Source organism: Cibotium barometz, chromosome 31, assembly GCF_041138505.1.
Source record: "Cibotium barometz isolate CiBa-2024 chromosome 31, ASM4113850v1, whole genome shotgun sequence".
In the NCBI taxonomy this organism is placed as follows: Eukaryota; Viridiplantae; Streptophyta; class Polypodiopsida; order Cyatheales; family Cibotiaceae; genus Cibotium; species Cibotium barometz.
In genome coordinates, this window is record NC_141076.1 from 30,613,264 (window position 1) to 30,628,880 (window position 15,617).

At 42.2% G+C, this 15,617-nt stretch overlaps 1 non-coding gene across 1 annotated transcript; it reads right to left on the bottom strand.

Moving 5' to 3' along the window:
* Positions 1-824: 824 nt before the first annotated feature.
* LOC147620732 (U6 spliceosomal RNA) lies at positions 825-931 on the bottom strand. The gene has a single exon (XR_015270072.1). It is a non-coding gene; the product is annotated as a U6 spliceosomal RNA (small nuclear RNA).
* Positions 932-15,617: the final 14,686 nt, after the last annotated feature.

Genomic DNA, 15,617 nt, shown 5'->3' on the forward strand with positions numbered 1-15,617 from the left:
CAATGCTCAAAAAACACAGTTTGTTGTGTATTTTTTGTGGCTAAAATTGAAAATTCTCATTTAAATTTTGGCAAGTAAAACAAACAAAAAATTTAAGTTTGATACCAATTTGTGCTTTTTTTCCCTATTGCATGGCAAGATGGTCTTCTAAGGGTGACACACTATCGCTCTCCTTAGCTACTAGCAATGTGTTTATGATGAGCAACTAGCCAATAACCAATGTATAGGAGTACTTTTAACTTTTGTAGACAACCCCTTTGCCATTATACATTCATGGGGACATGCTCTAATGGTACCATTATCAAAGATAATTTCACTTTCAATTAAAGACATATTGAGAAGCATTGGAAAGCTAATGAAATGTTGGAAGAAATAGCTGGAGAAAATGGAAGTTCATGAAGGAACAATATCAAAAGCCTATATTGCCTTTATGACCCTTTTTAAAATTCGTTATCACTCAAATGTGTATGTCCTTTAACATCCAACACATAGAAAAGGCCTCCCAATGGCCTTTCCCTACTCCAAGATGTACATTTTTGTAAGAGGCACGGAATGATGTTAAGTTTTTTGTTTTTCGAGCTGTGGTCACAAGCGAGCAAGCTCATTCTAAGACTCGAATATAGAAACACTTTTGTCATTAGATTCGTCGTCTCTATTCTCAAAGACGGTTTCGCTACTTCCTTAGGGCATTACCCTGAAAGACCCATAAGCTGGGCAACGCCAGCGACCAAGTGCTTGCCCTTAGGCGTACCCACTAAAAACTCTGTATACCCGGCAGATTTTTGGAGAGGAATTGCCCTACCCACAATGGGCGTACGGTCAAAATAAATGTGGACCATTTCTCAATTTGTGCATGTCATCCTTGCGTAGGGGCCATACTAATCTTCTCTATATCCTTCCAATTTTATCAAATGTTAGCCTTGGTTTTAGTTGATCGGAATGATGTTAAGCAACTAAAACCACAACACACTTGCATCTATAGATACATGCTCACTTCCATCTGGATGCACATTTTGGACGCACCAATTTATTTATTTTTAGTGACATGCCCACTTCTATGCGCACACCAAAATATAGATTTTTTTGTGGCATCATGGTCAACAATCCAAAATCGCACCACTATAAGATCCCTCTCTTAGGCTCAACTTAGGCTTGTAAAATCCTTGAGAAAATGGCCCTAGAGAGAGAAGTTTGGTTTTCAAATATTTTTTTCATTAAGAAAATTTATCCTAAGTCTATAAAATGGCTCAATGGACCACATTTTCATAATAACGATTTTTTTTGCGAAAATCTTAAATGAGCCGAGTCGGGTGAAATTTCAAAAAAAGGTCGTTCAGACTCTGAATCAGGTGGCGTAAACACTTATTTCATCCGACTCGATCTAAATGGGAACAAAAAATAACCTTAGAATAGAATTTTGATGACCTCAAGCATGCCAAAATTTTAAAAAATAACAAATTTAGATTTTCAATAAGGTTTAAAATATAAGTATTGGAGATGGAATTTATACCGTGGTCAATCCTCCAAATTTTAATGGGTGTTCCACTAGTTAAGGCTCCCTTAAGGCTATTTTTTGCAAAGGCTAGAGTATTATAAGTGATATTATAAGCTTTATAATTAATTTTGAGAGAAAATATGAAAAATAAGAAACTTGTGTCGTGGAGGTCCCTCTCCACCTTCCCCACACTTGGTAAGACCCGCTATTATGGCCCAATCTCACCCCTTATTCCTATGTAGTTACATATACTCACACATGACCTTTTTTATGCAATTTTCATCATAAAAAAAGAAGCAGTCTCTCTTCTTGTTGGTGCCAATCTCTAAAGAAGGAGGCTTCTACAGTCAAGGGTACTCATAACTAACTCTTCCTCATCAGCCATCTCTATGCTCAAGTGAAGGGGTAGGCACCATTTTTAAATCATCAAATTCTTGATTTAATCTCTGTTTGCTTGATTTCCTCTTAATCATATTAGTAGTAAGATTAGCAAAAAAACTCTTAGATTAGGATAAACTAGTCATAAATTGAGGGTTGAGGGGGGATGCAAGACCTATTTTGGCTAATTTATAAGGATGTCTTATCACTGAAATGGATTAAAATGATGAATTAGATAAGTTGGATAATTTGTGAGTAGTGAGGAATATTAGGCAATAACCCACAATCAAGATGATTAGAGTTTGATTTCATATTATCAAATGAATCTTTAAAGCTAAGCCATAGATGCTTTTAGTTGTTGAAATTAAGCTTAATATTCATTAATCATTTTTCACTATAATTAAGAGAAGATTAGATTTAAAAAATAGGTAATCAGAGAATCATTAGAAGGAGTTGATGATGTAAGGGTGTTTACCAATCAAAGGCCCTTGTATGATTAGAAACTATTCATAATTAAATACGTGCTTAATATTTATTAATTTCCATAGAAGTAGGATTACGGCTTATTAAGATATAACTAATTTTTTTAAGGACATGATTAGACAATTAGGAGCCCCTTGAGGTGGATAAGAGGGCTTTTAGTCAAAATTTTAAAAAAGTTTTGAAAATGATTAAATTAGATTAGTCCTAGTTTAGGAAAAGATTAAGTGTTATTTAAGGATTTGATGCGATATTGACTGAATTTATAGGCTTAGACCTAAGCCTAATGACCTTATAAATAACCCTTAATCATGGGATAAAATTAAAAATTAGGGTTTTGCCTTAATTTAGCCTTAATTAATGTCCAAGCGGATTAGGAGTAGATTAAGGAAAAGTTAATGAAAATCTCTAATTTGAGAGAAAGTTAGGGATGCTTCGGGATTATTCAACGTTTGTGTATGCTTATCAAGGCAAAAGAATTATTAGAATTAAGAAAATAAATAGATGTTGTCTTATGGGATCAAGCCTAAAGAATTAGGACATAAGGAAAATTAGGGTTTCAAATATTTTTTAATGGTGAATGATGGTACATCCAAAACTTAAGGTGCACCCGACACAATAGCTTTACATTTTTATTTAGAGCTATTAAAATGGGTAATCAACCCTAATCATGGTTTTTAGATAAATAAATAGGATATAGATTAGAATTTAATGACTTGAGTTAATTCTAATGTGTTATTTAAGCTTAATAAACACGTTTATGTGATTGGAATCGTGAAATTACCCAAAAAATACTTAACTTTATATAAACTCTAAAAAGAGAGATTAGGGTTGAATTAAGCACCCAAATTAGGGTTCACATAGAAAATGAAGATTCAGAAGTGCCCTCTTAGGGAGGACTTTCATCCTTGAATTGGTTTCATTATGTTTAGGGTCATTAAAAACCCTAATTATTAGGGGGTTATATGTGTGGAAGCATAGTTTTGAAGAATAGAGGTTTGATTGCTTAAGGGTATAAGTACTCCTAAAGGATTGGGAAAATTCATAGATCAAATTTGTCCGAGCATTAAGCGAAAGTATGACGAATAGAGAATCTTACATGGTTGCTTGTGAGCGTACTCCATGAGAATTCAATGTAAGATTGCAAATTTACCAAATGTTGGTTGCATATCATGATGTGATGATGCAATGATGATAATGGAGCCATGTCACCCTTCAAAAGTGGATTCGGTGCAAGTGACTAACCATGAAAATTCACCTTTTTAGTTGGCAAGTGAGCCCCGAGTGTGCTCGAGGGAACCTAGGTGAAGCACCTTGAGGGTGTTGGGCTCGCTAGTAGGCCAGCCAAGTGAAATAGCCCTTAGGAAACCAAGGTTATTGTACTTGAGGGAACCTAGGCAAAGCAGTGTGAGGGTGTTGGGCTCGCTGGTAGGCCAATTATTGGAATTAGGGTTGCAGGAAAGCACACAAAGCTTGGAGAAGAAGAAGCAAGAATGCACACAACACAGTGTATTAGATTGTGTCAAGATAATTAGCCCTAGAATAATGGGTGTACCTACAAGCCAGGGGAAAAAACCTCCTAAGGAGGGAAAAAGTGCCCCGACGGTCCTAAGTGTGTTCACACACATCACTGCCTATATATATGGCAACAAATCCCCCCGAGGAGTGATGGTGTGAACGAGAGCTGGCACTCATGTATAGGGAAGTGCCATGCCCGAAGTAGATCAATCCACAAAGGGGAGCAAGCCCAAAGCTTTGCGAAAAGCTTCAAACTTCTCATCACGAGGAAGCGCCTTTGTGAAAAGATCGACGAGGTTGTCCTGTGTTGGCACATATGCCAAGCTGATCTCTCCTGCTGAGAGTCTCTCCTTGACATAGTGATAATGCACCTCAATGTGCTTTGTGCGAGCATGAAAAACTGGGTTTCTCGCAACTGCCAATGCGCTCTGACTGTCAGTGTAGATAGAGGTGGCAGACTCCTGTCCAACACCCAAGTCAACCACCCATAAGCTGTCTGAGCCACACACACTCAACCGTAGCTGTGAAAGCTGCCTTGTACTCAGCTTCACAACTAGAAGTGGCCACAGTAGATTGCTTCTTGCTCAACCAAGATATGCATGAGCTACCGAGCATGAAACAAAAACCACTTGTGGACACTCTTGTGTCATAGCAACCAGCCCAATCTGAGTCCGAAAAAGCATGTAAATCTGGCGACAACGATCCCCCCTTGGGATAAAACAACCCAAGATGTATGGTGCCACTCAAGTAGCGAAAGATGCATCTACCCTCCAATGCTGAGACCCTGAGCTATGCATAAACTTGCTCACCTGTGAGACTGCAAACTGAATGTCCGGCCTCGAAATGCATACATAAATGAGGCAACCAACAACTATCTGATAGAGTGTGACATCAAAGTGATCCCCAGCATCATGAAGACTCAACTTTAAACCTGTCTCCATTGGAGTAGCAATAGGCTTGCAGTCTTCAAGGCCAAATCTCCACAACAATGTCTCAATATACTTTATCTGACACAAAGCAATACCTCCATCATACTGCTTAAATTGTATCCCCAAATAATGATGCAAATGCCCCAAATAATGATGCAAATGCCCCAAATCTGACATCTCAAAAGAGGCATTCAAATCAGCAATATGACTCTCATTTGGTCCTGTGAGCAGCATGTCATCGACATAGAGAGCAATGATTAGATGTACATCATCCACACGTTTAACATACAAAGTGCTGTCTATTGGACTATTCTGAAAACCATGTGCAGTCAAATACGCATGTATCTTTTCATACCAAGCTCGTGGAGCTTGCTTTAAACCATATAAAGCCTTTTTCAACCTACACACTTTGTTTTCCTGCCCTCTTTGAACAAAACCACGAGGCTGCGATACATACACCTCCTCATGCAAATCTCCATTCAAGAACGCAGTCTTTATGTCCAACTGGTGTACATTCCAACCATTATGAGCTACCAATGCACAAATGCTATGAATGGTAGTCATACGACAAATGGGAGCAAAGGTCTCATCAAAAGCAATGCCCTTTTCTTGAGCATAACCCTTTGCAACAAGTCTAGCCTTATAACAATCAACACTGCCATGTGGCTTTCGTTTCAACTTAAAAACCCACTTACATCCAATGACCTTTTTACCAATAGGCAAATCACACAAAGACCATGTACCATTGTTCATTATAGCATCATATTCACTTTGCATTGCAGCCAACCAATTTTTAGATTTTTGTGTCTCATCAAATGAAAGAGGTCCTTCCTCTTCACACATACTAGACACAGCCAAAAGACACAGCCAAAGCATAACAATCTGATGCATAAGAGGCATGCTGAAAACCTGAATGAGTACGACTAGAAATAGGTGCATCAATTTTACTATCATGCAAGGTTTGCACGAGCCATTTAGGCATACCTCTAGCTTGCTCATTTTCAGCCCTATCCTCATAAATTACATCGTGTAAATCTGCATCAGAAATAGGCTGATCTATGATATCGTTTGAAATCTGCATAGGCTGAATATTTGCCTCATTAGGACTTACATTTGAATTCCCACCTGTAAACAGAGGCAACAACGTATCAAATACATCCCGTGAGCTCACACCTATTGTCACGTAGGCTGTAACGCCTGTGAGACCGATGGCGGCAGACCGGATGGCCATGTCTGGGGTTCAGTGGGAGAGGACGCCCATGCGGAGTCATGGGCAGCCAAGCTAGTGTGGACGGCAGGCCACACACTATATAGCCTGGGGAATGAGGGGCAATCCTCATTCTTCCTCTATGGCTGGGTGGTGAGCCAGAGGCCGTCCCCTCCTGTGTGGTAACGCCCGTATAGCGGCGTTACGGGTATCTAACACTGGTATCAGAGCGTGGTTCGATGGGGTTGTCAGAGTCCACGCGTGACCGTGGGACCGGAGCCCACTCGATGGTTTTCAACCATTCATCTTCTCACCCTTATCTCCACAATGGAGTGTGTGGAGGGAAACGGTCAGAATTGAAAGGAAGATTTTGAAGGGAAGAACTCTCTCTCTCTCTCTCTCTCTCTCTCTCTCCCCGTCACACACAACAAGCGATTGCAGGCATTTTTTTCTCTCAGATCGGAGCATCCCGGAGAAGCGGCGCTGCCTGGAGGCTCGCAGCGCAACACAAATCGACAGGCGAAGGGGGGTGACTATTCTCTCTCCACCACTGCTCATTTTATTAGCGTTTTTCTTTAGTAATTTCTGAGTTCTTGCATTGTTTTTTGCAAGAATTAAAGATGTCTGCTAGGCGTAGTGTGTCCCCACCGCCTTCTACTTCTCTAGGTTTTTCAAGTCTCTTGTCCTCGGTCTCGCGGGTTTGACCCCGACCGAATTGTCAGGCCGTACACGCCCGACCGTTGTTCGGTCCGGAGTGCGCTCGTCGATCACGTGTGATCCGCCAGCACCCTCCTCGTCTATTGACCCCGCCTTAGGACCCAGCGAGCCCGCAGGCGGCCGCATTAGCAGATGACCCCTTTCTGGCCGATGAGCCAGAGGACATGAACACTGACGTCGCTGAGGGGACCGAGGAGGACCTCTTGGAGTACGACGATGATGATTATGACCTATTAGACCCTGCCGACGTCTTGACAGAGACGGAGCTCTCTAGTGGACTGTTTAAATATCTTAATGCCAAACTAAACAATATGGGTAAAGTCCAGGCTGATTTAGTCACGATGTTACAGAGCATCTCCACACGGTTAGATGCACTAAAAGCCGCCTCGGCTAGTACTCCGACTCCTCGAGGTAGCCGAGCTCCTACGGCACGGGTGAGCGTCGCCAGTGGTTGCAGGAGTACAGACCGATGCGTCTGCAGGGCCGTCCGTAGGCGATAGCTTCGTCGTTATTAAAAGACTTAAAGCAGCCTAGTTCTGGTGGCGAGGAGAGAGAAACAAGGACTCAGTCAATATGTTTCTAGCGAAGTGGTCAGATTTGCACGCGCTGCGATAGCAGCCTAGCCATATACAGCCCGTAGAGGCTAGCCTCTCATTAACGGCAAAGCGTACAAGTGGTGGATGAGTTTGACAACTCGTCCTGCCACTTGGACAGAGTTTGAAACGATGTTTCGAAAAGAATTTTTGCCTGTTAATGAGGCAGAGAGAAGCTGGGAGTTATGGGACAAGTGCTCGATGGAGAACAAATCCCTAACTCAGTACATCTCAGACTATAGGGAGATAGTACTCAAGCTAAAGGGAATCGATGCATTCCAAACATTACGAGGCTTTAAGAGAGGCCTCAAAGATGATTACCTTGAGTATGTAGAGCCCTTTTTACAGCCTAAAGACTTAGCAGAGGCAATTAAATATGCACAGATATTTGATGACATCAAGCGCCGTAGTGCACGTGGTGGTTCTAGCAGGGCCGAGGGTAGTGAAAAGAGGAGGTCAGGCCTCAAAAGAAAAGGGTTCCGCCGGAGTAATAAACAAGGGGATAGGATGGACCAGGAAGGACAGGGTGGTCATTGGTCTAAAAAACCACGACCATCCAGGAAGAAAAGGGGATAGGATGGACCAGGAAGGACAGGGTGGTCATTGGTCTAAAAAACCACGACCATCCAGGAAGAAAAGAGACACCGAAATCCAAAAGAAAGAGCAATATATTAAAGCGCGAAAGGATAATCACTGCTTTAATTGCAATGAAGTAGGGCACACGAAGGCTGAGTGTCCAAAGCCTAAAGCTAGCACGAGTGGCAACGAGCCCAAAAAAGATGGTAAATCTTCTAGGCAATTGCATACAGTGCAGAGACTCCCTCTCAGTTCCGCAAAGTTCAGAGAGGTGACAGTGTGTCATTGTGAAGATGAGCATCACGCTTGTTCAGTGACACCAGCGATGTACTGTAGGTCCGCATGACATGGTGCGCATGTATGGCACCATAGGTGGCCGTAGAGTCACAGTTTTTATTGATAATGGAGCTAGCCACAACTTCTTGAACTACTCGTTAGTCAAGAAGTTGGGGTTGACTGAGACCCCGAGTGATCATGAATATACTGTTGGCCTAGCCAACGGATATGACAAAACGGTATGGAATACCGTAGTATTGGGGGTCCCATTATCTATGCAGGACTATGAGGCTCCGCTTGACTTTCAGGTCATGCACTTAGCCAGAGCAGACGTATATCTAGGCAGGGAGTGGCTGTATGGCTTGGGCCTTAGTCTAGCTCGGAATTACTTACATAATACGCTATGTTTTGAGCACGGAGGTAGTCATTACCCTGCAGGGCGACCGTACTGTCCCTGCCACACCACTTATTTCCTCCATGGAGCTGTATACAGCGGTCCGCAGAGACTAGATAGCAGGGGTATATGCTTGTTACCCTCTTTTGAATTCTGTTTCTGTAGATGAAACGATAAATGATGTTTACGTAGACAAACAAGGAAAACAAGATAACCTTAGATGAGACCCACTGTTTGAAAACCCTGTTTGGCATGCATGTGATTCAAACAAGAAAAAATCCAAGGTGAATGAGACATTAAAGAAAAAGTACGTAGATACTTTAATGAATTTATTAGAGGAATTTCAGAATGTTTTTCTTGATGATCTACCAGATGGTTTACCACCATCTAGAGAAGTAGACCATGGCATCGAAGTTATGCCAGGATCAAAACCTATAAGCAAACCTGCTTATAGATTAAGCCACTCCGAGGCACAGGAAGTGGAAAAACAATTAACGGAATATTTGAACAAAGGCTTCAGTCGTCCTAGTTCAAGTCCGTGGGCATCGCCTATTCTTCTGGTAAAGAAGAAAGACGGATCTATGCGGATGTGCATAGACTATAGGGCTCTTAATCAGATAACGATTAAGAACAATTAACGGGGAACAAAGGCTTCATTCGTCCTAGTTCAAGTCCGTGGGCATCGCCTATTCTTCTGGTAAAGAAGAAAGACGGATCTATGCGGATGTGCATAGACTATAGGGCTCTTAATCAAATACGATTAAGAACAAGTATCCAATGCCACGCATGGATGAGTTGTTTGATCAACTCTATGAATCGAGATACTTTACAAAAATAGACCTGAGATCAGGATATCATCAGGTTAGAATTAAACAAGAAGATGTTGCGAAGACAGCATTTAGGATCCGTTTCGGGCATTTTGAGTTTTTGGTTATGCCATTTGGGCTAACCAATGCTCCAGTGACATTTTATGACGTTGATGGACAGCATTTTACGTCCATATCTGGGAAAATTCGTAGTAGTTTTCCTAGATGATATTCTTGTGTACAGTAAGACACAGAAAGAACACATAGAGCATTTGCGTCTAGTGTTCGAGTTGTTGCGAAAGCACAAACTATTTGCAAAGAAGAGCAAATGTGAATTTTTTAAAACAGAAATTCACTACCTTGGCCATATTATATCCGCCGATGGTACGCGGATGGAGCCAAAAAAAGTAGAGGCTATTCTTAAATGGCCAGCGCCAAAGAATCTCGAGGAACTGCAGATTTTTCTTGGCATGTCGGGGTTCTACCGACAGTATGTGAAGGACTACGCGAAGATCGTAGTCCCGTTGACTGACCAGTTACGGTCAAAAACAAAAAACATTAGTTGGGGGGAAGCCCAACAGAAGAGCTTTGATAAGCTTAAGGTGACCGTAGCAGCTACACCTGTTTCGACTATTGTCGATCCAAATGAGCCGTTTGTTTTGGAAACAGACGCTAGTAATGAGGCCATTGGGGCCGTACTTATGCAAAGGGGATGCCCAATTGCATTTGAGAGTAAAAAGTTAGATCGTGCACAACGTAACTACTCGGCTTACGAGCGAGAGTTACTAGCGATAGTTCATGCACTGAAAAAGTGGAGACACTATTTATATGGTGCTACTTTTGAGGTCCGGACGGACCATGAAAGTTTGAAATGGCTTTCAAGTCAAAATGAATTGAAGGGTAGAAAAGCTCGGTGGGCGGAGATTCTACAGGAGTTTGACCTTCAGATACGTTACCAGAAAGGTAAGTATAACGTGGTGGCAGATGCACTTAGTCTCATGCCACAGATTAATGAACTTAGTTTCACAGTCTTCAAGAATGATTTCTTGGAGTCCCTACGTGGTTTATGTGAGCACGATCCATCTTTTACAGAGGTCTGGTGCGCTGTACACGTACGCACTTCTTCACAGACGCGACCACCTCCCTCGTTGGCACGTAATGCTAGTCCGGAGAGACTGGCCAAAGGTGCAACGGGAACGGAAGCGAGTTAGTCCGGAGAGACTAGCCATGTCTTCTGGGTATAGTTTGGAGCTGGAGAGCTCTGACGTAGGCCCTTCATCACCTTTGACTGCCAGGGCTTCAAAGGGGAGTGATAAACTTCGTCGGGGGGAGAAATATGCTAATTACTCTATTGATGAGGGGTACTTACTCTACAAGGGTAGAGTATGTGTACCAACTATTGGTGACTTTCGGGCCCAAATTCTTAAAGAAAGTCATGATAGTCCAAGTGCGGGTCATCCTGGGATTCAGAAGACCTATGCACTAGTAAAAAGATAGTTTCTTTGGCCTAGTTTGTTTAAGGACGTCCAGACTTATGTGCTAAAATCCAGTAAGTGCCAGGTCAATAAACATGAACGTCTTAAGGTTGGAGGACTACTCCATCCGCTGGAGATTCCTCAGGGGAAATGGGAAAGCATTTCCATGGATTTCATTATCGGTTTACCCAAGATGAGTCGAGGGAATGAGTTGGTGTGGGTGGTAGTGGACAGGTTAACTAAAATGGCAAAGTTTATTGCCACGAAGAAAACTGTTAAAATGCCAGAGTTGGCAAAACTCTTTATTGAACATCTCTACAAGCTATATGGCCTGCCCGCAGATATAGTGTCGGATAGAGATAGAAAGTTCAACAGTCATTTTTGGAGGGAAGTCTTCAAAAAGTTGGATACTACTCTGAGTATGAGTACGACAGATCATCCGGAGTCTGATGGTTAGACTGAAAGAGTTAACCAAATTCTAGAGGATATGTTGCGTTCTTATGTTAGTAAGAAGCAATCTAATTGGGAAGAGTACTTGCCGATATTGGAGTTTGCCTATAACAGCTCCAAACACTCAACGACTGGATTTACACCATTCATGTTAATGTATGGATTCCAGCCGAGATCTCCGATGGCTGTAGGCCTAGAAAAGGAGAAGATTCAATCTGTCAAGGATTTCCTTGAAGATATGAATGATATGCTCAGAGCCGCACGTGAGAGCATTCGTAGCGCTCAGGATCGCGCTAAAACTTATGCGGATAAAGGACAAAGAAAGGTGACCTTTGCAGAAGGTGACTTTGTATTCCTCAAGGTTCCTGCGCAATCAGAAACCATGAAAACGGGAAAGTGTGATAAACTTTCTCCGAGATATTGTGGTCCTTTTAAAATCCTTAAGAAGATTGGGGACGTAGCATATAAACTTGAGTTACCGGAGAGTTCTCAAGTCCATCCTGTCTTCCATGTCAGTAAACTGAAGAAATCAGTTCACGGGTTAGAGAACGCAGTTTCTCCAGAGATTTTGGTGGACTTGATAGAGCCACCAAAGATACCACATGAACCTGAAGAGATTCTAGAGTATCGTGACAGACAAACCCGACATAAAGTGTACCAAGAGGTACTTGTTAAATGGACAGATAGGGATGAGGAGGTAGCTACCTGGGAACGCCGTAGTGCAATTTCCAAAAGGTTTCCCCAGTTTGTTTTCTAGGACGAAAACTCTTCTTAAGGGGGGGTAATGTCACGTAGGCTGTAAAGCCTGTGACCGACGGTAGACCGGATGGCCATGTTCGGGGTTCAGTGGGAGAGGACGCCCATGCGGAGTCATGGGCGGCCAGGCTAGTGTGGATGACAGGCCACACACTATATAGCCTGGGGGATGAGGGGCAATCCTCATTCTTCCTCTATGGCTGGGTGGTGAGCCAGAGGCCGTCCCCTCCTGTGGTAACGCCCGTAGAGGCCGTCCCCTCCTGTGGTAACGCCGTAGAGGAGCGGCGTTACGGGTATCTAACACCTGTCTCTTTGGTACATGATAACAAAGGCTGCACAACATCTTCCACAAAAACATCTCGACTAATCAAGATACGCTTTGACTGCAGATGATACAATCTGTAAACCTTGCTCTCAGCACTGTAACCAACAAAAATGTATTTGACAGCCTTATTATCCAATTTTTTACGTTATTGCATAGGCACTAAAGCATAGGCCAAGCAACCAAAGGCATGCAAGTGACCAATAGAAGGCTTCCTGCCATGCCAAGCTTCGTATGGAGTAACAGATTGCAAGGCCTTAGTGGGACACATGTTGAGTACATATGCAGCACACATGATAGCCTCAAGCCAAAACGCATGTGGCAAAGCTTGGCTCTTGACCATACATCGTGCCATCTCCATAAGTGACCTGTTTTTCCTCTCAACAACACCATTTTGCTGAGGGGTATACGTCACTTTACATCGGTGTTTTATCCCACGACTAGCCAGAAATGCATCAAACTCTTTAGACATGTACTCCCCCCCTTGATCAGAATGGAGGGTGCCCACAGTACAATTGGATACATTTTCAACCATAAGCAAAAATTGTTTGAAGCACAAAAACACTTCGGACTTTGCCTTCAGTGGATATACCCATGCATGCTTTGAGTAATCAATGAAAGTCACGAAGTACAAGTGTTTACCAAATGACGAAGTTTGCATAGGCCCACATACATCACTATGTACAAGTTGCAATTTGCAAGTGGTCCGCACAGAACCATCCTTTGGAAACGTAGAACGCTGCATTTTGCCCAAAATACATCCTTCACAAACATGTTTCAACGGTGCCTCAAGAGGGGGCCATGAAGCAACCATATCAAATTTCTGCAAACGCAGCAAACTAGCAAAGTTCAAATGACCAAAACGAGCATGCCATAGTTTTGCATCTGAAACTGCCTTTTCATCTAAAACTGCATTTGCTGAATCTTCCACGCACTTGTCATAAGAATTGAGCCAGATGCAATAATCATATCACCAGAAGTCAAATCATGAACAATACATCTATCATCCACAAATTTGACTACAGGTCCAAGTCTAGCAAGCGCAGAGACAGACAATAGATTCTTCTTTATCCATGGCACATATAAAGCATCTGAAAGTGTGAAAGCGCTGCCATTTGCAGCAGTAAGCATAATTTTACCAACGCCCTCCTTCACTGGGTAAGAAGCATTATTGGCACATGTGACAGTATTCCCATTAGAGACAGCCTCAAGACAAGTGAACATATCACGATGCGAGGTAATGTACTTTGTAGCACCACTATCAAAATACCATACATCAGAGTCAACAGAAATTGCCAAACATGCATCATGTACAGATGGGTCATAGTGGCAATACACGTTAAACGCCCATTCTGTATCCTGCACAACATTTGCAGAATTTGCATTTGTAGAAGCATCCGCTATTGTGGCTGCATTTGACTCTTTCTTCTTTGCCTCTTTAGCCTTTAGCTTAGGGAAATTCTTAATGACATGATCAGTTGCCTTACAATAGTTGCACCTGATCTTTTTCTTGCCTTTATCAAGAGCCTTCTCAGACCTATTGTTGCTACTTGTGGAAGGAGAAGAAGTTGCAGACCTACTAATAAGAGAAGAAATAGTGGAAGGGGCTGCCTTACCACTTCTTCTCTGCTGGGCAACAACAAATGCCTGATCAACTACACGCTGCCTAGCCCTAGACTGCGCTTCTTTGCAAGAGCTTGTTGACTAAAGTATCATACTTGACAACATCAGGTCAGTAACAAGTCTCCACATGGAAGCAAAAGTCTGATATGACTCAAGTAAAGCATCAAGAACAGTATGTACAAGAGAATGATCAAGAATAATCTCACCTGCAGAAATCAAATGTTCCTTGAGATCTTTAATCTCAGCAAGAAAAACATTCATGTCATCATCTTCCTGCATAATCTTTGATTCTAGCTCTTTACGCAGGTAAGAGATTTTTGCCTCGTTATACGACCTGCATATAAACCAGCTAGAATATCCCAAGCCTGTTTTACTATTTTAACTGAACGAAAATATGGAGTGATGTTACGTTTGACAGAAAGTGCAATCAAGGCATGAGCCTGCGCATCTTTACCATCCTAATGAGCTTGTTCAGCAGTAGGTAAAACAGCAGCAACAGTAGAGCTGCTAGAACTTGCAACATTCTCAACAGATCCTACATCCACAGAACTTGGACGTGCATCCATACCCTGCATAATGTTCCACACTCCTTTTGCAACCAAAACATGCTACATCATATATGCCCAAACTGGGTAGTTGCTGTCTCCATCCAATTTGTCATCAGCAGACAACATGCGAAATACATCATTTTGCTGTTATCAGCCATGGCCACTGACTGAAACTGATGCAAAAGCTACTTGTATTGAAGTAAAGACTGAACAGAAAACAACTCGTGCTATGTAGTATGGTCCACAATAGAATACGTATGCCTGTTTTGCAGAAACCTGCACTGTCGAAATTTCTGCACAAAATGACGAAAACACCCGTATAGAACTTGTAATGCAAAAACGGAGCCCGAAACGACCTCAAATGCAATTTCTGAGAACCTGTAAAAAGCGCTCATGAAAGCTCACCTCAATTGGAGAACGTGAGTCGGAGGGTGCTAGCGGCGTAGGAGAAGAAGCAAGAATGCACACAACACACAGTGTATTAGATTGTGTCAATGTACAAAAGATAAGTTAGCCCTAGAATAATAGGTGTACCTACAAGCCGGGGGAAAAAACCTCCTAAGGAGGGAAAAAGTGCCCCGACGGTCCTAAGTGTGTTCACACACATCACTACCTATATATATGGCAACACCAACTAAGTGAAACAACCCATTAGGTGTTGTGCTTACTAGAGGGTAAGTATTACAAGACCATGGTACAAGGAGATTAGATTATTCCACAAATTAAATAATAAAAGAAATAAACCATAACATCAAAGTATAAATCAAGAGCATGAAAATCAAAGAACACAAGATTAGGTGCACTCTCCCTCTCGATGTGTGTGGCTCCACTCCCACACGCGGTATTTAAATCATATTCATAAATTTAGCCCTTGGAGCCATAAATAGAATAGCTTTTCCAAAATTGAACCTTAGTCCAATGCTTTTAAAGCTCATTAAAAATAAACCTTGCCCAACATATGTACAGTGGGCCAAACCATACAAAATTAAATATTTAGCACACATGTGCTTGGCTAGATAATATCGTCCAATGTCCACCTTGGTTGTCCCGAACTCATGATCTATACTCAACATA